A 25655-nucleotide genomic window follows, 5' to 3' on the forward strand; every position below is an offset into this window, starting at 1 on the left:
ATAATATATTCCCAAACTTATTTAGAAGCTGATAAAATATGACTATCCTGAAACAAAACCCTTGTTTATCTTAAAATCTACTTCCAATACTCCAACAAGTTAATATAAACTGTATTCAATTTAAAATGTATTGCAGAAATTTGGAAAATTTGAGAGCTCACATATGAATCTTTCTCCTTTATGCATTAAAAAAACCTAAGTTTTATATGTTGGAATGAATTCACAAGGTTAACACTGACTAGATGTATACTACTTATTTGGGGAATACTACAAAATATATGTGATATGGATTTTTTTTAGCTACATTTGTAGGATGGCTTCATATTTTTTAAGACAAATAGCCTACCTAGGTACATAAAACATATGTCTGTTTTACATGAAATATGGGGAAGTGAGATATAGCCTTGATAGAAAACAGAATCAAAGCAACCTTCACAATGTGAAATCTAGAATTGCTAAAGCCCCACAGGATCCTTTGTGGGAAAGAAGGAAGTCTGGGTTCCCCCCTGACTTTAGAAGTCTCTGTGGAACTCCGTCTTGGGTTGATTATAATTCAGGAAGCCCACTGTGCTTGTGAATGTCATCAAATAAAATCACCCCGGTCCTTTAGATATAGCATGACCTTGAACATTTGCCTGTGGTGCTACAGCCAAAGACAATTACGTGGAATCTTTCTTGGTTGTCTAAGAAAATCCTAGAAAAGTGTCAAATAGCTTGCTTCTGAAGTATAAATTCTGATGAATTGAAAGTGACTGCTTGAGACAGTATGTCAAGAAGAAATCTTTAGTTAATTCTCTACACAGCTAGAAAAAATGCACATCAATTAGGCCACATTCATGCTGTTTACTTGCCAGCTCTGAGTTGTATTACTCTGAAACCCAGAATTCCTTAGAGGCCTTAATAGTTGGCTGGGTAGTATCACAAAAGCACAGTCATGGGGAACATAAGCCAAACCAATCTTTTCCTCATCTCTGAATTTCAATTATACAATAGTTTTACCATTTATAGTTTAATGAAAGTAAAGATATTAGGCTTCTGCTATTATGCAAATACTACTTGGGATGTTTAATATAGGAAGGCATTGGAGTTATCTTTATACCAAAAAATATGCTTTGCATAAGATTTAGTCAATCCCTTAGCAGACTCCAGCGATAATAAGAACAGATTTCTTTGGTCTGGATGCTATTCTGAGGAGAGATAAGGTTGGCATGAGGTAGACAGTACAGTAAAGAGTTGGAGAGTGCTGCGGGGAAAAGAGAAGAAACAGTGGAGGAAAAGAGAAAGTGAAAATCATCTGAAAGTCTAAGTCAAAAGGAAATTTTCCCTCAGGTGGATCCCTAATATTTGGACCAACATAAATGAAGCTCACCATACCATGAAACTCTTCTTAACATGATCAAGTAGGTTTTTATACTATTGGATCACAATCTCCTAACATTCCTACTTTTATATCTCTAGCATTTCTGTTTTCCTCTTCTTGTTCCTCTCCTTTCTTATGCATGGATTATCGCTGAAATCACTCTTTAGAAAACTCTCCATTTATCAATACTCTCTTCATTTGGCCTTTTGCTCTTTATTCATCCAACAAAATCCCCACTCTAGTTTGACAGAATTGTCATTAATGATACTAGTGCAGACTGGGGCAAGGTAAGTTATTGTGGATAATAAATATGGGTAGATCTCCATTCTGTTTCTGCTACAACACAGTGGTATAATTAGTGAAAAAGTGAAAGACATACTTTTGACTATGAGTGAAACCCCAAAGGCTGGTAAAGTTTAGCATCTTTCCACATATCTGCTGAAAAAAAAGTATCTGTGCAGGTCCTTGGACAATTTTTAATGGGGTAGTTTGTTTTTATATGAATTTCTTATACATTGGATATTAGTCTCTCTGTCTCTACTGACAGCCCGGATCCCACTCCTACTCTGCAATAACTCCTCCATTTCTTAACCTTTAATTCGGGCATCTCTTTCCTTCAATCTTTGCCACCTTTATCTTCACAGAAAATAAAAAGTCCATCAGATGAGTACTCACTCAAATTTCTGCTACCCAACCCACAAACCTACCGATTCCCAGAAACCTGATTAGGTTTTCTGTGGCATCAGTGCTGACGAGTGAGGCACACAAGAACGGAAGGAGAGTGGTCTTGTGTCCTCTGGAACAGCCTATCTTGACAGTGTTGTCACAATTGTGACTGTGGCTGTGTCCCGGGCAGAGAGTTGATGCTGGGTGCATTTTGCCTTTTTTTTTATAAACCACTTCAGATCCAAAACTCTCCTGACAACCTAACATTGTCACCTCTTCCTTCGGAGTGCAAGAGACAGGAAGGGCTGTAATTAGGGTCCAGGATGCACAAAACTTAATCAATGGCTTCTCTTATCTTTGCTACAGATTCATTAAATTCTCATTCTTAATACACGCAGGTACCAAAACAGTGCCTGCAATACACTGAAGAGTTACTGTTTGAATGGAGTGCAAATTGAAAACAAATTAATCTGACCACAATCTAATGTAGGTAAGTATTATTATAGGTTCTCCTCAAAATGTTTCAGACACTAATATGAATATGAAAAAAAAAGTGCATGTAACTTTTAACAATTCTGAAATTAGAAATATGATATTATTTTAACCACTGTTAGGAACATTTGTTCTCAAATAAATTGTATATAAAGTACAGTATAGTTTTTTCATAAATGCTAAATATAAGCACTTACAGTTGGATCTAAAATTTTAGTAACAAGTTTAGTTTATATAAAGTACATTTTTTCACAACTTTCACAAATAGATATTCTCACAGAGATAGGTAGGTTATACTTTCACTTTCCTCTATTCCATTAATGTAAGTTATTTTTAATGTATATATAATTGAATGTCTCGGTAGATAATAGAGTGAAATCAAATTCTTCAAAAGTAAATTGTTTGACTTTCTATATTTCACTAATATCATTACCTATGACAGTCATTTCCTATTTTGCACAACAATAGCTTATAAGTATATACAAGTGTCTGCCAGTGTGTAGAAATAGTTCCTAATGGTGAAAAAATGTAAAATACAGATTTTTAAATTTTTAATACATATAAATAGGTGTTATTTGCAATTAATTTTTATTTCTAGAAAGAAAAAGTTCTCATAATTGCTAGATTCATTATGTCTGCTTTAATTATGCAAAATATTATTATAGTCACATTTTGACAATCTGCACCTCTATCATCTATTACACATATATAATATCAAAACTTTTCTCAACTACTGGCTAATTTTATGGAATCAGGCCTGACATACTGGCTGCTCACTTGGGCTTCTAAGCAAACTAAATTACCCTTCACTAAATTAATTCCTGGAATTTAATTCTACAATATGACCTTAAATTATGACCTAATTCCTTATTATAGAAAGGAATATAGTATACTACAGGAATTTCAATGTTTATTCATATATGCTACACATATTTTGACCCAATTCCTCCTTCTTTTCTACAAAACAGCTCTGAGCCTTGGAGATGTTCTTGAAACTAAAAGACTTAACTTGTGTATTCCTAAGTATGTAGTATATAAACTCACAAGAATCACAAAGCACACACAAAAAAAAACCCACATGTTATTAAAATAGCTTATGTATCAACTGACTTAATTCTTTGCTGCTATTTCATTCATTTCATATTTCTGACAAAAACACAGTCTCGTCTTCCACAGTCACCTGATTTTAGAAGAGAGAAGATGGATGGAAGAACAAAAAAGGGAGAAATAAAGAGTTTGACGATTAAAACTACAATATTAAGAGAGCAAAAAAAAATACAGTACTTTAAATAATAGTAAAGTGACAACATTTAATGGGTTTTACATACAATGAACTTATTTTTCTGTTAGGGAATACATGGTTATCATTATTTATATTAAAAATATTATCAAAATAACCACAGAATAAACACAGATTGAGATACTTTTGGAGACTGGGTGTTAATCACAAACAAGAATCCACTTAGGGATACTAGTACAGAAAACAAGCAAGCTCACAGACAACAGCGGTTAGAAAAGCCACGGACATGCAGGGACTAGACAGAAAAGGAACTGCAACTTTAGCTCAGCTTCTAATGTTCTTCCTATTTAATTTCTTTTTGCAGAAACCAGTGATTATGAGAAAGCTCCCAATTAGGACTATGTGCTATATCAGAATCTGATGCTATTAAAGCAATTGGATAAATACAGAAATCTGAATTTAGGAAGAGTTTTTGTAAATTACATTTTTAGATGTCAAAAATATATTTTGTTGCAACATTGTTGAATGCCTCCAATGTTTACATTTTATTTTATGTGATGGTGTGTCAACCAGCTTTCTCCAGGGAAACCAGACCAATAGAATTGTTCTATTATATATTATATATATCTTCGTGTGTAAAGAGACTTATTTTAAGAAATTGGCTCACATAATTCTTGGAGCTGGCAAGTCTGAAATTTATAGGTCAGTTCTTTCCACCAGGAAGGAAACACAAGCAGAGTGGACGCTGCAGTCCTGAGCAGCATTCTTTCTTCTGAGGGACACATCAGGTTTTGCTATTAATAGCAAAAGACTCACCAGTCTTTCCGGTGAGTGCCTGAGGTGCACCCATATGATTGAGAGAAACCCCCTGTTCTTAATCTTAACTGATTGTGTAGCTGCAATCTACATCTATCTTCACAGCAGTACCTGCATTAGTGTTTGATTAAATAGCTGGGCACTATAGCCTTTACAACTTCAGAGGGAAAACCAACCATCACATCAACTATGTATGTATTAAGCACAACAGCATATATCATATTAATATACACATGTGCTATGTTCCATTGCTTATAATGTTCAGTAGAAAGTATTTTAAGGTATGTAGATTTTTTATGGTATCACTACTGTATAAGAGAATCTTATAAATATACTAGAGGCCCAATACATGAAATTTGTGCAAGGGGTGGGGTGTCCCTCAACCCAGCCTGTACCCTCTCTAATCTGGGACCCCTCAAAGGATGTCCAACTGACCATTTATGCCTAAACAGGCAGTCAGACATCCCTCTCAAAATCCAGGACTGCTGGATCCAAAATGCTCTCCTGCCTGCCTGCCTGATTGCCCCTAACCGCTTTAGCCTGACAACCTGATCACACCCTAACCACTCCCCTGCCAGCTTGATAAATGCCCAACTGCTCCCCTGCTGGCCTGGTCACTCCCAACTGCCCTACCCTGCTGGCCTGATCATCCACAACTATCTTCCCCTGCCAGCCATCTTGTAACAGGCATCTTGTGTCCACATGAGGTCATCTTGTGACCACATGGGAGCTACCATCTTGTGTGCTGGATTGATGGTCAATTTGCATGTTACCTCTTTATTATACAGTGTGCCTCGCATAAAGAACACCTCGCACAGTGAACGCTGCACACAACGAACTTCTTTTCATGATTCATACAACGAACTTCGTTTCACACAACGAAGTCGCCCGAGCTTCCACGACCGCTTTGCCTGAGCTTCCACGACTGCTTCGCCCGAGCTTCCACGATCGCTGCCGATGTATTGCATCCTTCCGCGCAGGCACTGCAGGCAGTCGTTAGTCACTGCACTTAACTTAAGCACGTATCGCGGCAATCGTTCTTCATTACGAATTAAATCACTCACGTATCACGGCAGTTGTCCTTTTAAGTTAAACTCAATATTTTTTTTATATCATGATGTATCTAAATAAAAATAATAACAAAAAATTTATCTTTTTTTATGTCATCTTAGCATATTTTATGCTACAGAACGAATTATTTTTTTTAACATGTATTGTTATGGGAAAACGCATTTCACATAACGAACTTTTCGCATAACAAACTTGCTCCTGGAACGAATTAAGTTCGTTGTGTGAGGCACCACTGTATAGGACTAGAGTCCCAGTACACAAAATTTGTGCAAGGGGGAAGGAAGAATCCCCTCAACCCAGCCTGCAACCTCTCCAATCCAGGACTCCTCTGGGGATGTCTGACTGCTGGCCCCGGGATTGGGCCTAAACCAGCAGTTGGACATCCATCTCACAATCTGGGTCTTCTGGTTCCTAACTTCTTACCTGCCTGCCTGCTTGATAACCCCTAACTGCCCCCCCTCCCCCTGCAGGCCTGGTCGCCCATCACTAAACTCCCTGCTGGCCTTGATGACCCATGCAGCCTGACGTTTGGTTGTTACTGTGAGGGCATCCTGAACAATTTGCATATTACCCTTTTATTAGTGTACATGGGATGAGCTTAAAAACAACATTAAAATTTACATTTTCAACTATAAGCTAAGTACTCTCATTACTAAGACATCTGAAATAAAATTTATCTCACTCAGTATATCTATATTTTTGTCTTATTAACTTCTCTATTTAAAATGGTGAACATGCAATGCAATATACAGATGAGTTATTTATAACTCTACACTTAAAACATAAATGTTATTAACTGTCACCCCAATAAATTTTATTTAAAATTTAAAAACATAATGATTTTGATAACTACAAATCGTATAATGTTTAAATGACTTAATATTTAGCAACAAACTTTTTTTCTGAACATAGTTTCAAATTAGGAACTTTTTATTTCATTACACAATATATATTTAATATTTTTTACTTTAAAGATTCAGACCTTACTATCTTTAGATAACTATCACATTATATTACTTGCAGATATTTCAAAATCATATTATAATAATTAAATCACATCAGAATGATGTACCTTGTCTTTACTGGTCTGTTTTGTCTTTACCATACTTTTTTTTTTTTTTTTTTTTTTTTTTTTTTTTTTTATATATTTTTTATTGATTTTACACAGAGAGGAATTGAGAGGGACAGAGAGTTAGAAACATCGATGAGAGAGAATCATCGATCAGCTGCCTCTTGCACACCCCCTACTGGGGATGTGCCCGCAACCAAGGTACATGCCCTTGACCGGAATCGAACCCGGGACATTTCAGTCCGCAGGCTGACGCTCTATCCACTGAGCCAAACCGGTCCCGGCACCATACTTTTTTTTTAATTTGGTTCCTATACTAGAACTACAATCAAAAACTCTATTTTGATTATCCTTTATAATTATTTTCAAAAACATGACATTTTGTGTTAGACAAAATACTGGTATTACTATTATTGTTGTTGTTGTTACTGCAACTTATAAGTCCACTGAACAAGAATCTATTCAAGGTCAAATTAATGTTATGAATGATAAAATATGAGATTTGTTACCTTTTTCAGGCCATGAACATGCATAGAAGACCTAATATGGCTGCATAATTAAAATCAGCTGGAGAGTATGGCATTCTCTACAATTTGCAAATCATTATTTCAGCTAATAAGGACTATCTGTTATTCCAGTATTTCAAAAAATCTGCATTTTATTTCAGTTTTATATTTTTATCCAATTTATCGGGGGTGACAGTGGTTAAAAAAAATTATAGAGGTTTAAATTGTACAATTCTATAATATATCATCTGTGTATTATAATCTGCATTTTAAATCTTTTGGTCAATTATGTCTTTATCTCCCATCATTGTTTTCACATCTAGACATCTTCATATTTTATTTTATTTTATTTTTTTCTTTAAAAATATTTTTTTTATTGATTTTGGAGGGAAAGGGAGTGGGAGACAGGAATGGAAACGTCAATGATGAGAGAGAATCATGGATTGGCTCCTCCCTGCACACCCCACACTGGGGATCGAATCCACAACCTGGGCATATGCCCTGACTGGGAATTGCACCTTCACAGGCAACCACTGAGCCATGCCAGCCAGGCCCATTTTATTTGTTTACCCTAACCCTCACGTAATATATTAGTCACTTCTCTAGAAAATGAATCAATCAATCATCTCTGTTATTATTTATAGCTTAATCTTCACTAATGAGAGTAAGCATAGTTTCATAGTTGACAGAATTCTTAATTCTGCAAACTGCTCTACCTATATATTTTGCTAATTTTTCTCTTGCACAATAATTTTATAATTTAGTTCAAAAGCTTTGTGTTTACACATTATTATTTTTTTTGCGTTTTTTAAAAATTTCTTTATTAAGATATCACATATTTATCCTCAACGTCCCATTACAACCCCTGCCCTCCCCCCTCATGTCCCCACCCTCTATTGTCCTTGACTCTCCAGCGCTGTATGAGAGTGCCCATTTTTTTCCCATCCTTGACAACTTGATGCGTTCTCAAATTTTTTATTTTTTTGGTCATCTAAGTGATGAAAAAAAGAGTATCTCAATGTTATTGTAGATTGGCTCATATGTATGCACACAAGTCCTTTGGTTGATCTCTCCCTTTTTTTAAATTTTATTTATTTTTTTAATTTTTAATTTTTATTTTTTAATAAGTTTTTATTGTTCATATTATTACAAATGTTCCTTTTTTCCCCCCCACCATTGCTCTCTTCCACCAGGTTCCCACCCCACCCTCTGCCCTTTCCCCACTCCCCATTGTCCTCATCCATAGGTGCACAGTTTATGTTCAGTCTCTTCCCACGCCCCCCTCTCCCCTTTCCCCAAGAATCGTCAGTTCACTCCCCTTCCATACCTCTGATTCTATTATATTCAACAGTTAATATTGTTCATCAGATTTTTTTTAATTTCCTTGGTTTTTAGATTCACTTGTTGATAGTTACGTATTTGTTGTTCATAATTTTTATCTTTGTTTACTTTCTCTTCTGAAAGAACCCCCTTCAGCAATTCATATAATTCTGGTTTGGTGTTGATGAACTCCTTTAGCTTTTTTTTTATTAGTGAAGCTCTTTATCTGACCTTCAATTCTGAGTGATAGCTTTGCTGGATAGATTATCTTTGGCTGTAGGTCCTTACTATTCATCACCTTGAATATTTCTTGCCATTCCCTTCTGGCCTGCATGGTTTCTGTTGAGAAGTCAGCTGACAATCGTATAGGTGCTCCTTTATAGGTAATACCTTCTTTGCTCTTGCTTCTTTTAATATTCTCTCTTTGTCTTTTGCTCTTGGAATTTTAAGTATGATGTGTCTTGGTGTGGTCTTTTTTGGATTCCTTTTGTTTGGAGTTCTGTGCGCTTCCTGGACTTGTAAGTCTAATTCTTTCACCAGGTGGGGGAAGTTTTCTGTCACTATTTCTTTCAGTATGTTTTCGATATCTTGCTCTCTCTCATCTTCTGGGACCCCCATAATTCTGATGTTGGTTCGCTTGAAGTTGTCCCAGAGGTTTCTCACATTATCTTCAATTTTCTGGATTCTCTTGCCTTCTAGCTTCTGTGGAGGAGTGTCTTCTGGCTCTTTATGTTCCAAATCTTTGACTTGATTCTTGTGATCTTCCCTTCTGTTTTTAGGACTCTGTAAAATATTTTTTTTTATTTCAGACAATGTATTCTTTATTTCTTGTTGATCCCTTATCATTTCTTGATGACTCCTTATTAATTCTAGTTGATCTCTTTTCATATCCTCATAGGTCTTATCCATCTTTTCTAGGAAATTCTTGAAAAACCTTATAAGCGTAGATTTGAACTCTATATCCAGACGCTTTTTGTCCTCCATTTCTTTCGTTTGTGATCTATTTTGTTGTCGCATTTCGCAGTTACAGATGGGATGGGGTTTCAGGGTGGAGCCTGTGGCTTTGGCTTCCGTCAGCCCCGCCCTATGCGGGTCCTTCAGTGCTCGCTGCTGGCGCCTCTGAGAGAAAGGTGCCCTCGATTTTCGCCTGCTGCCAAACAGTCTATGCTCTCCCACAATGAGCCCGGTATTGGGGTTCAGTTCAGTTGGAAGTGGAGTTGGAGGTGGCGTTCAGAGCAGTCTGGAGCCCCAGTCTCCTTCCCGTCAGGGCAATCCCGCGGCACAGCCGACTGTCCCTTCTCTGCGAGCAGTGTGTACGCCTCCGGGACCTCCTTTCGCCTCTCCCCGGGGTTCCGCCTTACAGCCCGGCTCCCTATGGCTGAGCCTGAGTCCCCGGGGTCTGGCACAGTCGGGAGTTTTATCTCCTTTCCGCTAGGGAACGCCCGCCAGGCACTCGGCCTCCCTCCTCTCCTGCTCCGTCCTCTCCGTGTGCAGCGTCTCCGTACCTTGGGCTTTTCCAGCTCTTCTGCGCTTCCTTCTGGTTTTCTCCTTGCTTCTCGCTGTAGAATTTCCAGTCAGTCAACCTTCCTGTAGTTCTGGGCAATGTCCGTTTTATATTTTAGTTGTTTTTTATTGAAATTGTTGTGTGTGGCTGCGGCTAGGTGTTCACCTGGGTGCAGCCATCTTGGATCTCAACATCTTCATATTTTAAATGAACAGTTTAAAATGTTATGTAAGTTGGCATAGTCACAGAAGAAATTTAGAGACTTATCTGCATTCTTTTTTCAATTTCTCTTTTTATCAGAGCCTATAGGGAGAATTAAGAGATGACTTTGGGATCTAGTCAACTAGATAGAGACCATGAAAAGAAAATCAGTTTGAAATTGCAATGGCAAGGCTGTGTGCTTTTAGCAATATTCAGTAACAAACAAACAAAAAGCAGCAAGACAGTTGTTATAAGGTATAAGGAGGATGCAGAAAGGTTTCTGCTGTTATCTATCCAGAAATGGTAACGGTTCATTGATTCTCATTTGGACATCTAAATGAGTAAAGAGGACTTTGAAAAAAAACATTTTTCCCCATATGCAAATGGTTTTTCTGTCTGGAATGAGGTCAGGAAATAATATTTTTACAAAAGTCAGGTCAACTGAGCAGCTTCACTGCTAACAGCACCAACTTCACCAACTTAGAAGAGGTGGAGGTCTGAGCCCGCCTGGGAGGGGAGGCTTCCTGAGGAGACTTGACTCTGCTCCCCAGGTTTTCTACAGCAAACCCTTTAGATGGGTAAGCACAACAAATTGCATAACAGGCAGTTTCCCTTTTCTACTCACATGCAATTTTGAATATTAGTTTTCCCTAATTCCACATCTGAATAGATACTGAAATGAATTGTACCCATGCTCGCATTAAAAATTAAAATGGAAACTTATGAACACAAACAGCAGAGTGGTAGTTGGCAGAGGGGAGGGAGTGGGAGGAGAAGGGGGTCCTGGTATGATGTGACAGAAGATTTGGCTCTGGGTGGTGGCCACAAGGTGCAATATACAGATCTTGTAACGGAAACCCACACCTAAAACCTAGAGGGTCGTATTGACCAATGTCACCTCAATCCATTTAATAAGTAAAATTTAAAAAACACATGTGTGTGTGGATGTTTTTCTTTCATTTTTCAGATTAATATTAGAATTTACACACAATGTTAATGTCCTGAATACATTTCAAACTTCAAAGCACTTCGCATTGACTCTTTGAGTGGAAACAATTCTCTGGTAGAGATTTCTATTCTGTCATATTTTCTATAAATGCATTAACAGATTACCACATTTATTAGCTTAAAATAACACATGTATGAATTAACCCCTGTAGTATGGAAATTCAGTAGAGCTCACCACATTTTCTCCTTAGGGTGTCCGAGGGCCGGAATCGGTGTCATCCAGGCTTTGTCGCTGTCAGGAGGCTCTGGGCATGAGAGAGCTTCCAAACTCATTCTGATTGTGGAGGCATTAGCTCTTGGGACTGAGGTTTGCATCCTTGCTGCTTCTTAGCTGTTCCTAGAGGTTGCTTCATCTATTCTTAAACTTTCTAAGTGTTTCCAATACCTGTGCGCACCCCTCCTATGGTGGCTGAGACTCCTATTCCCTCAGACTTCCGGTCTCTTCAACCTCCCTTCTCCTGCATCTTGGTCTTTTTCTTCCTCTAGCTGGAGACACATATCTGCTTTCCAAGACTTGTCTGATAAAAGTGGGCCCACCTGGATAGTTCAGGATCCTCTCATTATTTAAAAGTTCGTGCTTTTGTATCATCAGAGTTACTTTTGTCAGGCAACCGAACATTCATATGTTTGGGGCCTGATGAGCTCAGTTGGTTTACCTTAGCATTTGTTTATTTGTCATGTTTCCCCAAATAGGAATGAGTTGTTTACCATTATCTAAAATAGCTATTCTAAAGTGAATAAATATTTTTATGTTGTTTCTATTTTAACTAGAGACAAGATTATGCTTTAATTGTAAAAAAGAAACAAACTTAGATTTTAAAGAAGTCCCTAAAGTCTACCCAAATAAGATCATTTTAGATATTAATGTAAGACAATAAATAAATGAACTAAATATCAAAGTGAAAGGCATGTTCCTTTCCATTTTTTCATTTCAATTTCCTGAGAAAAATATATTATATGATCTTAAATTCCTTGATGTTCTGTTCTTTTTAAATCCTCAATGCTAAGAATTTAAATTGATGCTGACTAAAGTCAATGAGTGTGTGCTGGAATATTCTTTAGATAATTAATATTCTGATTGAGCATTGTATTTAAATATTCAGTCTCTATTTCTCATTTATTCCTTCAGAGAACATAATGTTCTAAAGCCAGAAAAAGAACGTTGTAACTTGTACCTTTCAACATGTGTTTTCCCCTTTGCCAATTAAATATTATTTGTAGTACTATTTTACACAGTATAAGTACAACATGAAAAACTGCTGGACTGGAAAAAAAAAATTGCAGGACTGGTAATCAGTCTAAGCATGTTCCTTGAATATAGCATTGATAGTTCTAGAGGTACTTATTTATAAACAACTCTTCAAGTTTATTTTATTTTATTAAAGTCTATTATTTCCTGAAGTATCTATATAATCTAAGTGACCATTATAGAAGACATCAGTGGGACATCCCTTGAGGGGTCCTGGACTGCGAGAGGGTACAGGCCAGGCTGAGGGAACCCCCCACCAACCCCATGAATTCCATGTGCTGTGCCTCTAGAATGAAATTAAAAGGAAAAAAAGCTTTTTTTGTTTCAGATTTTTTTTCTTAATTTTATTCCACTTTTATCCCATCTTCAAACTATTATAAATTAGTTAAACATATGGAAACTTTCCATAGTTTTAAAAGCACAAAATTCTTCTTAATGAATGCTGACAATCATTGAGTTCATTGATGAGGTAGAAACTCAACTGGTACAACAGTACCTCGTATCTGATGGAAACAGTAAGAAACCATGTGCCTCTATTTTTGGATTTAATTTCTTTGCAGTCCGTCCGTTAGTACTCAGGATATTTCTAGATGATGGATATTCTAAGAGGAAGGCAATATCAAGCTGCAGGCATGCCTGAGCACACTGTGGTAATTTATGGCCTGCTTGCTTGGTGCTAATGTAATGAGCTACATCATATTTGAGGTTCTGGAGATAAAGAAACTGTCATTTCAACATTTTGACATGTAATGCTATTAGGAAAATAAGCCATTTTCAGAGGGATTAAAGCCATGCATGTTTTCCTATGTTATTATATATAAATATAAGTGGTGTTAGACTATCACGTAATAAATTATTTTTAGCACATTACCATTTAAAATGATAATAAAATATTTATAAAAATCAAGAGCTAAGTGAGCATTGATATTTTATGTCTTCTCTACCCATTATATATGGAATAGCTTTAAAACCAAGCAATTTAGCCGAGACCGGTTTGGCTCAGTGGATAGAGCGTCGGCCTGCGGACTGAAAGGTCCCGGGTTCGATTCCGGTCAAGGGCATGTACCTTGGTTGCGGGCACATCCCCAGTAGGGGGTGTGCAAAAGGCAGCTGATCGATGATTCTCTCTCATCGATGTTTCTAACACTCTATCCCTCTTTCTTCCTCACTGTGAAAAATCAATAAAATATATTTTAAAAAAATAAAAAATAAAAAAATAAAAATAAAAATAAAACCAAGCAATTTACAGTAAAGTATTAATAATATCTGAAAGTTGTATATATTCTTATACATATAATCACACATATATATATATATGTACAGGGGCACAATGAATAGATCGCATTTGAATTATTCTTCTTAAAAAGAATAGAAATGTAAGCCAGGAAAGCATATTAAGTTAAATAGGAAATTATGTTTCAGAAACATAGCTATCTTCTTTGATGGAATTATATGTACATACATTTGCCTTTATAAATCTGTCATTATAAAAGCTTTATCATGCTTTCTATAGCTCAACCTGCAGTGATGCAAATCCATTCCTTATCTTCCCAAGTATAAAGCTTTATGTATGTCTCACACCAGTTGACATTTTTCTAGTACCTGATTAAATTTTTAAATCACCAGTTTAAAAAAAAATGATGCAACAATTTTTTCAGAATATTTAAACATTTCATTGATTTCTATGCATGCTAATCTCAATCGACACATCATTGTCTTAGTAAAATATTGATTTCTGTAACAACAACTATCATATTACTAAAAAGTTTGAGATAAATAGAATTTTTCTTTCATTACATTTTCAAAAGACTACAACATTCATTCAAATACAACTGCTGCCTGAAAGTCCACTCATTTCAGAGTCCCAGAGACCACAAATACAAAAAAAAAAAAAAAAAAAAAAAAAAAAAAAAAATCAGGCATTTGTTTAATTAATGTATAGTAAAGGCTTGTTTTTTGTATACATTTTTTATAGCAGGTCATGTAAGAAGATTAATGAAAAAGTCCACATTAACATTACAATTTGACTTTATTTATTAATGCGTGTTTTCTCATAGTTTTTGCTATCTAAAGGCATTCCTAGAGATATACTTAGGCTTCAGTTGTATCTCAGCACCAGGCCCAGAAAAGCAGCAAAACAAAGTGGGAGAAGAAGGACCAGGTGCAGTGACCAGTGACCCCCTGCTCTGGTGCTGACCAGTCAGTAAAGATCATGACTCTGAAAGGCCACACCTGGAACGCTAATGAATATTTGGCTGAAACCCACCCCTGAGACTTCACCTAAAATCCCCAATCTGCAAGACAGATAAAACCCTTTGTACCTGCACACCCACACCTCTCCCTTGCCCCTCCTCTTCCCCACAGGCACACATATTGAAGTGGAAAATAAGACATCTGGTTAGGGCGGGAGGAGGGACTAGCTATATGAATCTGTGCCAGTAACCTGCATTCTGACATACACTTATGCTAATCGATAGTTAACTCCATTCTTATCTGTGATGCCTGTCCTGTCTTTGCAGAACCTGTTTCCTGGAATACTCCCATTTTACAGAAGCCATAAACCATAAATCATAGCCAACCCCTGGAGGGGCTGGCGCCAGTGCTGGCAAGCCACTGGGTGTGATCTCACTTCCCCCGTCCCAACTCATGGGGGCTGCAAAGCCCATGAAAAGTTCAGAAGCCTGATCCATATTTGGGGGACAAAGGAACCAAAGGGTATAAAGGGAAAGCTTTGTCCCATATTCATCGCTCAAGATTTGGAGACACGCCCCTGAGTCTCACACTAGTGTACCTGCAATAAACAATACTTTTCTGAATATCCTCTTGAGTGCCTGGCTGCAACAATAGCTTAATAATATCAAAGAAAGTAAAACCACAAAATGTTAATGCTCTACCAAACGGATATTACTGATACAGTTGGTAAATTGAAAAACCTATGCAATAATATTCTGTAATACATTATCGTTTCGTTGTCTCAGATGTTTTACAAATTTCTCCATGTCTACCCAGGGGTTATGTTATCTCTCACTGCAGTAGTTTTCCCTTAGGAAAAACAACATTTCTGCAATAGAACAGTGACATCATACACAATTAAATGTAGCGAATTGAAATTATCTCTTTTTTTTTTCCTTTTGAAAATGCCTTGGGGACTTAAATCCATAGGGTACAGCTATGAAAGTGACATTAGACCAAGAAACTGGAACTAATACTCAAGCTTCCAAACCAATTCAGAGAATAACAGAGGCAGATAAAAATGTAACTTGCTCTAGTACCAAGATATAGTTCAGGGAAGAGTCGTCTAGCAATTAGTACTGGTCTGCTCTGATAATTTCTGTGAATTTTCCAGATAAGGTTGGGCCTTGAGTTCACCAGCAATTCTCTTCTCTCCTTAGAATGTAAAGTCAAGAATCAGTGTCAGATTACACTGGTGATGGTAATTAAGTTTTCAGTGACTATCTCTACCTCTGGCATTTTGCTAATCTCTCAAGATATATATATAGATAGATAGATAGATAGATAGATAGATAGATAGATAGATAGATATAGATAGATAGATAGATATAGATAGATATATAGTCATAATCAAGTTTCAAACTCATTGTTTCTATATAAAATTAGGAGTGTAGTAGTAAGGCATCACATTCATTTACTCATAAATATTAATAAACCCCTATTGTTATATATCAGTAGTCTAGAAATAAACAAAGTAAACAAATTCATGTCTCCATGCAGTTTATAATCTGGTAGTAAAACAATGACAATAATATCAATAAATCAATCAATCACATATATTATGAGGTAATTATATCTATGAAAAACACACAAGGTAAAGAGATGATAAGTGGTGGTTCAATTTTTAATAAGGTGGACAGTGTTGAACTCACTAGAAGAAACATTGAAAACAGCAAGAAAGAAACCTTGCATCTATTTAGCAAAAGACCGTTCTATGCAGAGGTAAAAGCCACACAAAGTTATGACTTCATGTCTCATCTGTTTGATGATCAGAAATGGAGCCAATATGGTCCAAATCAAGTGAGCAAAAAAATGACTTGGAGATGAGATCAGAGCAGTGCATAGATGGTAGTGTGGGAAGGGGTGGACAGGGCGTTCCATCTCCTATTTTGGAATAAAGTGGAGAAGTAGTGTAGAGTTTTGAAGAATTACAGCATCTAACACACACATTAAGAGACTCTCTTCCTTGGCTAATTTTCAGATGGAGGTGGAGAAATTTGCAGATTAAATTCCCCCAGAAACTCAGCCCTTGAGAAGGACATTTGCATGCAGGAAGTCTATTGAGGAGCAGTGTCAAGAACAACATCTGTGAGGAGTGAGAAATGCAGGTTTGGGGAGAAAACTAATTTCAAATGCTATTAGTATCAAATGATGCCAGGTTGTTATGAAACTGGGACATCCCTGATGAATTGGTTTCAATATGTGGTGCAATTCACCTCCAGAGAGGAGGCATAGTCTCAGGAAAGGAAGTTACCTCTGGCTGAGGAAACAGCCAAGGGCGGGATTCAATGATGACCTGTCAACAGCAACGGTTCCAGCAGATGTGGACATGAATGTACTTATTCTGAAGGAGAAACCCGGGAACTTCACAACAGTACCCACTACAATGCACACAGATGAACCATTAGGAGAAGATTAAGACTGTCAAAGTGATCCAGGAATGAGATTATAGTAAATTAGGCCAGTATGGTGGAAGAGAAAATGTGATTCTAGATATATTTTGAAAGTTAGAGTTACCAGTATCATCTGAGAGACTTAATGTGAAGTGTGAGAATAAGAGTTAAAATGACTCCAAGGTTTTTAAGCTGTGCAATGGAAATAAAAGAACAGTCATTAACTGATATGGGAAACAATCATGAAAGTAGAACAGGTAAGAGGGAGAAAGTGAAGAGTTCAATCCTATGCATGATTTGAGGATGGCTAGACTAGGTATACCAGATAATAATGCAGATTTTTTTCAATAGATGTTGATATATATGCAATTTGATATGTATGCTATTTTGTTGTATTAATAGCCAGCTTCAAAACTTCTTGTGTCAAATTTGCTGAAGGTGTTAACATCATAGATATTTTTATGCTTAAAAATGTCAAATTTTGTGCAAAAAAAAAGAGAATTTGAGGGAATTTTTAATTTATTACTTTATGTTGAAGAAAAAGTTATCATATACTTCAGGAAGCTTATGGTGAACATGCTCCATCTCAAGATACTTGTGAATGCTGGTTTAAATGCTTTAAAAGTGATGATTTCAATGTGAAAGACAAAGAACGTCCAGGTCAACTGAAAAAGTTTGAAGACCAACAATTACAAGCACTATTGGATGAAGATGCATGTCAAACTCAAAAACAACTTGTAGAAAGATTAAATGTTGCTAAGCAAATAATTTCCAATCTTTTTTAAGCAGTGGGAAATATTTTAAAGGAAGGAAAATGGGTGCCACATCAACTGAACGAAAGACAAATGGAAAACCGAAAAGTCATCAGTAAAAATGTTGCTTCAAAGGCACAAAAGGAAATCTTTTTCTGCATCGAATTGTGACTGGTAATGAAAAGTGGATTTATTTTGAGAATCCCAAATGCACAAAATCATGGGTTGATCCAGGTCAACCATTAACATGGACTGCAAGGCCAAATCACTTCAGAAAGAAGACAATTCTCTGTGTTTGGTGGGATCAGGAAGGTGTGGTGTATTATGAGCTTCTAAAACCAGGTGAAACCATTAATACTGATTGCTACTGGCAACAAATTTGAACCATGCTTTGATTGTGAAATGACCAGAATTGGCTAGAAGACAAGGCAAAGTAATTTTGTTTCATGATGACACACCATCACACATTTCAAAGCCTTTTAAAGACATGTTAAAAGATATTGCCTGGAGCCCAAACCAGTTTGGATCAGTGGTTAGAGCCTAGACCTACAGACTGAAAGGTCCTGGGTTTGATTCAGGTCTAGGGCATGTACCTTGGTTGTGGGCATATCCCTGGTAGGGGATGTGCAAGAGGCAGCTGATCAATGATTCTCTCTAATGGATGTTTCTAACCCTGTCTCACTCTCTCTTCCTCTCTGTAAAAAATCAATAAAATATATTTTTAAAAAAGATATTGCCTGGGAATATTAACCCACCCACTGTATTCACCAGACCTTGCTCTTTCAGAATACCATTTGTTCCAATCAATGGCACATATGCTTTCTGAGCAGCACTTCAAAACATACAAAGAAGTGGAAAATTGGGTCTCTGAATGGTTTGCCTCAAAACAAGAAAAGTTCTCTTGGGATGGTATCCACAAATTGCCTAAAATATGGGGGAAATGTGTGGCTAGCGATGGACATCACTTTGAATAAAGCACTTTAGATGTTTCTCTTGAAATTATCATAGTTTCTTTGATTACAAAATCTGCCATTATTAACTGGTACACCTAGTAAAATATCCATGTGGAAACTTCTTGGAAACTGGTCAATGATTTCCTTCAGACACCTATACTAGGCATATAATTTGTAAATATTAACATATAAATGATATTTAACCTCAGAGGACCAGATAAGATAAAGTGACTGTAAATAAGTAAAGGAGACAGGGTGGATTCATTTAATCCAAATTTAAAGGTCAGAACAGCCCAGCCAGCATGGCTCAATGGCTGAGCATGGACCTATGAACAAGGAGGTTATGGTTTGAGTCCCGATCAGGGCATAAGCCCAGGTTCCAGGCTCCATCCCCAGTGTGGAGCATGCAGGAGACAGCTGATCAAGGATTCTCTTCTACCATTGATGTTTCTATCTTGCTTCCTCTCTGAAATGGATAAAAATATATTTTCAAAGAAAGGTCAGAACAAAAATGAAGAAAGGACAAGGGAATAAAAAGAAAATTAAAGAACAGTGAGGTGAGAAGAAACCAGCATAAAATTGCTTCCAAAAAGCTGATTGAAGAAAACAGTTTGAGGAGGAGGAGTGATAAACAGGTCAAATGCTTCTGAAATGCTAAATGAAAAGCAGATTGAGAATTGAGAATGACTTCACAATGTGGATGTCACTTGTGTCCTTGACAGGAGGAGTCTCATTAATAAATATGGAGCTAAAATCTGATTGGAGTGAGCCAAAGAGAGAAAAAAAATAATTGAAAAGAATAGATGACAGTAGTGGAGGAAGAAACCATTAAAATAACTAATGAGATAAGTGGGGACATAGGGTTTGTGTTTATTTTTTTAAGATGAAAAGAAGTATAGATATATTTATGCTAATGAAATTATCTAAAGAAAAAAATGTATGATGCCATATAGAGATAATTATTGCTGGATATATGACCTTGAATAAGCCAGAAGTACTGTGATCTAATATAGAAGAAACACATGAGTGTATGTGTGGAAGTAAAGATAATCACCTTAGGACTGAATGTCAACAGTCTATTGCAGCAGGAGAGATGGCAGAATATATATAGTGTATCCAAGAAATGTAAATACACACTTTGGCTGGGACCAGTTTGGCTCAATGGATAGAGCGTCAGCTTGGGGACTGAAAGGTCCTGGGTTCGATTCCGGTCAAGGGCATGTACCTTGGTTGCGGGCATATCCCCAGTAGAGGGTGTGCAAGAGGCAGCTGATTGATGACTCTCTCTCATCAATGTTTCTAACTCTCTCTCTCTCTCCCTTCCTCTCTGTACAAAATCAATAAAATATATTTTAAAAATAGAAATGTATATACACACTTTGAATAATTATAAAGACAGTTTTTATTAAAATATATTTCACTTTCATAATTGAGCTATCAGCTGCTAAAGTATGCATACATTTTGGGACATCCTGTATTATTAAAGATACCAGAGGCCTGGTGCACAAAATTCGTATGTGGGGGGGGATCCTGGAGAGTGTCCCTCAGCCCTGGCTGCACCCTTTCCAATCTGAGATCCCTCAAGGGATGTCCAACTGTTCGTTTAGGCCTGATCCTGGTTGGGCAGTCGGACATCCTTCTCACAATCCAGGACTGCTGGTCCCTAACTGCTCACCTGCCTGCCTTCCTGATTGCCCTTTAACCACTTCTGTCTGCCAGCCTGTTAGCCCCCTAACCACTCCCCTGCCAGCCTGATAGCCCCTAACTGTCCTCCCCTATAGACCTGGTCCCCCGCAACTGCTCTCTTCTGCAGACCTGGGTCCCCACCAACTACCCTTCCCTGAAGGCCTGGTTGCCTCCAACTTTCCTCCTCTGCTGGCCAGGTTACCCCTAACTTCCCTCCCCTGCTGGCCTGATCACCCACAACTGCCCTCCCTTGCAGAACTGGTCTCTTCCCTTCTGGCCATCTTGTGGAGGCCATCTTGTGTCCACATGGGTGCAGCCATCTTGTGTGTTGGATTAATGATCAATTTGCATATTGCTCTTTTATTAAATAGGATAATAAGATCATTAATATGGGAGATATATTGACATTCTCTGTGAAATATTTAATATTATTTACTGAGACTGACTTTGGGAAAAGAGGTATTTAGATATTACTCAAACCTCACAATTTTATTTTCCTGTCACCTATAGGTAGAACATGCACAATTTTCATCTTCAAGAAAATCATATTTTTGCTCCTATTTTCCTGTTCACTTTTTTTTTTTTTTAATCAGAGAAAAAGTCAGTGGTACTGACTTTTTCACTTTAATTCTGCACTTGCCTTTCAAATATGCCATTAAAAGGACAATGTTAAAAATTGCTGAGTGACTTTCTCGTTCTTCCCAATATAATAGAAACATCAGTATGAATTCCCCGAGCTCAAAATAATAAAACTGTCATTTTTAAATGGTTCAGTTGATTATTGCTATAAGTTCAACATTTTATATTTATACATATGGAGTTATACCCCAAAAGGTTATTAAACAAAGAAATGGCTGATTCAGGATTTAAAACCAGGTCAAGAGGTTGCTTCTACAAAACTTAGGTGAAAATAAATAATAGTATTTAATAATACTTTGTATTTAATTTTGTTAGTAAAATACAAACATTCATTTTAAAATGTTTTGAATTGTGGTCTAAAATTGAAATGGACATGTTCTGAGCTATCCATATCTACTAGTATATGAATTTGTAATATACATTTTTCAAATTTTGTTTTAATTGTAATAAGCTTTGAATGTTTTCTATGAGTTTTCAAAATAAACATGATGACATGACAATGATTAATTGTAGGATTGGAAAATTCTAGTTACTACACAGCTCATTCTGTCACCTAGATATTTCAGTAAGGCCTGGGGAAAAAAGTAGGCCAGTTTTTCTTCTCGAGCTATCTCCATTTCTTGTTTTCCTTCCTCTGTGTGTTTTTGTGTTTATAATGTGTGTGTGTGTGTGTGTGTGTGTGTGTGTGTGTGCTCACATATTGATGTGTGCTTGTCTGAGAGTTTGAAGCAAAAAACAATGAAGAAAAAAATATGGAACAGACTGTCAAACTTCAGAGAGAAAACAAGGAAGTGTGGTGGGAAGGGTAATAGATCAATCGAAGGATGTGTATGCATGCATATAAGCATAACCAATGGAAACAGATAGTAAGGGGGTAAGGGCATATCCTGGGGGGTGGGAGCATCTGGAGAGAGGTCAATGGGAGAGTACAGGAGACTTATGTAATATTTTCAACAACAAATAATTTAAATAAATAAATAACACACAAAAACATATAGCCTCTAAGTAGGCCAAAAATACTATGCAAAACTAAAGCAACATGTAAAAAGGATTCCAATTGTACCCACCTTTCAGTAATAGCTATGTCCTTTCTGGCTTGTACGATTAATTATATATTCTTGACATGCTCTCTAAACACTTTAGTAAAAGAAAATGTCATTTTTTTTCTCTAAGAACAAAAGATAATCCAAGATGCATTGTTTATTAATGAGTTAAATCATAAATTTAAAGTTTTGCAAAGCATAAAGATAGAATAATGGCAGTTTAAAATTTTTAAGGACACATGTAAATAAAGGAAATAAAACAACTGTATTAAAATGGTTACCTGTGATTGAGGAGATAAGTGGGAGTAAGCAATGGGGTATTATCAAATGATTCTATCTATGATCTATCTATCTATCTAATTTTTCATTATACACATAAAAATAAAGGTGAAGATAGTGGCTTGGATAGGACCAAAATAAAAGTAAAGCTGGTAAGAATCATACTATGAAATCAGCGCTCAGCATTAAAGACAAAAAGAAAGTGTTATAATAGTGTTAATTTGTGATATAACAATATTAATGATATTGTAACATTACTAAGTCAAACTATATGAAAGTGTTGTATTCATAAGTAAAATAGTCAGGTATTTGCTAGTATATGTTACTTAAACTTCTCCCAATAATAATAAGTCATGTTTGCTGGGATATCATATAATATATAGGACTTTGATGCCATTCTTACAAAAACAATATGCTGTTATCAGGAATTATTGATAGCAGAGATTATCAAATTAATGCCCAGAGAAGTTAAATTGCCAAAAGTTAGAGAGCTATTAAACCTAAAACTATATTTTTTGAATTCTCATCTCATGTTTTTCCTACTATAAACCTGATGAGCATGGTCATGGGCCTACTAATATTTTCTAGCCTTGGTTCAGCTAATTATTGTGAGAATTCTTAGGTTTTAATGTCTTTTTCTATAAAATGAAAAGGTTAGATTATCTGACCTTATTTGTAACTCATAAAATCTATCAAAGATCTCCAATTCTATTTTTGTCATTTTAATAAAGTTATAACTGTTATTATTATTGTTGTTGTTATTTCATCACTCATTACCTTGCTAAGTGGCCAAGTGGGTCACTGAGATAGACTAATCAATCCTTCATCTCTCCTACTATTCAATATAAGTATTTCTGCAATGATCTATTTAGGCAGAAAAGAAATGGGGTCAACCCCAAGTAAACTCGGACACTGCTACTGTTTTCTTTATTAAATTATTTTGTTCAATAATGGCTAGCAATGGACATTCATACACCTTCTGGTGGTAAAGACTTTGATTTTTTAAGTAAAGTTTTATGCAGAACTTAATATCAATCAGATTTATATAGGGGTATGTTCTTGTTAAGGTAGCACAGGATGTGGACACAGACACCAAGGGGGTGAGGGGATGAGTTGGAGGGGAATGGGGGGATAAGGGTACATATGTAATGCCTTAATCAATAAAGAAAAAAGAAAAGGTAGCACAGGATTAACTGAGATATGGATCCTGTTTATTTATAAGTATAGAAGTCTCCAAAATCTTGAAGCTCCAGGAAATCCAACTTCACAACCGCTGTTCACTATTTATACAAACTGTTTTTTGTGTCTATAAGAACACTAACTAAATCTCCCATTGTATTTCCTTAAAATTTCAGGACTCAGCGTCTTGTTTCCAAACTGGCTCTATGTTTCATCATTTGCTAATAAAACTTGATAAAAACATAGAATCCTTCCACATGAATATTCTATGATGTTATAAATTGATTCTGATTAGACAAATGTCAAATAAATATATAGTGCATCGGACACTCATTTAGCACATTTGATTCTCTGAAAATATATTGTAAAAATGTTTGAAACAAAATATTAGTTGATTGCCATGGAGATTTCTATGTATAGATATTAAAGAGTTTCAAGTTCCTGTGTGAGGTTTGTGACTACCACATTTGTTGGGCCCTTCTCGCAGCGAACTCTCACACCAGAAAGGAGACATGGAAAGAAATCCTCCACTTATTATCCATTATTGCAGCTGTATACCCTGAGGGAAGCAAAAACCCTCAGCACTGAATATAAAGAAGAGAGTCTTTTCACAAGCAAAAATCATTTGTCATTTACTCAAATCCTATAAGAGATTCAATGTTAATTATGTTTTCAATAAACTGCTTTATATTGTTAAGAAATGTTTCTTCTTATTCTGAGAGTGTTTTTCCTAGCATCTTTCAATGTGTTGGATCATGTAAGTCAATCTAGCTCCTCTGTATCATATAAAGAACCAATTCAGAAAGAATATTAAATTAGAAACTATAGAAAGGATCATTTTAATATATTTTTCATTGAATGGAAAACACTCTGGTCCTCCTACAGCACAACCTCTTTCTCTCGTTTTGGAACATTTACTTTGTTAGGAGCTGAACAATCATAGGCACCTGGCACTATTCTATCACATCCAATTTCACAAACGTTGTGTTTTTTCATGGCAATGTGTTCATTTAAAGCAGCACACTTTTTTTTTCTATAAACGCCAGATATTAAACACATTAAGCTTTGTGTGCCATACAGTGGCTGTTGCAACTACTTCCCTCTGCCAGTGTAGCACACCAAAGCAGTCATAGGCAAGATGCAGACATATGGGCATGGCTGTCTTCCAATCAAACTTTTATCAAAGAGATGGACTGCGGGACCGATTTTGTCCACAGACCATAGTTTAATGCCTCCTATTAGAGAGAATCATTTAATATCTGTTTTACATCATTCCTTTATTAATTTATCTAATTGTTCAGAGACACAGAAGTGGAAAAGAGCAAATCGGATTAAAGAAAGAGTGATGTATGTGCAGTCTAAATAAATGCTGTAAAATAAATTGTGTGGTGTGGTTTATCAGGGATCTGCAAACTGTCAGAGACTGAAGGGAATACATTTACAGAAATGAAATGTACCTATTGTGATTTTACATCCATAGAAATGGATTGAAAACATTGTAACCTTGTTTAATTGAAAACAGTGTAACGTAGGTCAGTCTTTTCCTCATGATTCTCTCTATCTAGCATTGTGTGAGGGAAACGGCTCCTTTCTAGATAAACAAAGCCTATGGGAAAAACAAAGGCAATGCCCCCTGGTAGTGCCAGGCTGATGCCACAATAGCATTACATTTACTCCCTGTTCTCTATTAGCAGTGTTTAGAATCTGGCAACCACTTCATTTCCCTGGACTGCAACTTTCTCACCTATGAAGGAAATAGGCTGGTTTGGAGGATATCTAAATTCCCTCCAATTTAAAAACTACATTAAATGGTATCAGATGGAATGTATGGTGGGTGGGTCAGTGCAAAAAGATCAGCCAAAGAACTTGTATGCAAATATGCATAATGCATGGACACAGACAATAGTGTGGTGAAGGCCTGGGGGAGGGGAGTAGAAGGGATCAATGGGGGGAAAAGGGGGACATATGTAATACTTTCAACAGTAACGATTTTAAAA

This window comes from Pipistrellus kuhlii, unplaced genomic scaffold (genome assembly GCF_014108245.1).
Source record: "Pipistrellus kuhlii isolate mPipKuh1 unplaced genomic scaffold, mPipKuh1.p scaffold_m20_p_3, whole genome shotgun sequence".
Lineage (NCBI taxonomy): Eukaryota > Metazoa > Chordata > Mammalia > Chiroptera > Vespertilionidae > Pipistrellus > Pipistrellus kuhlii.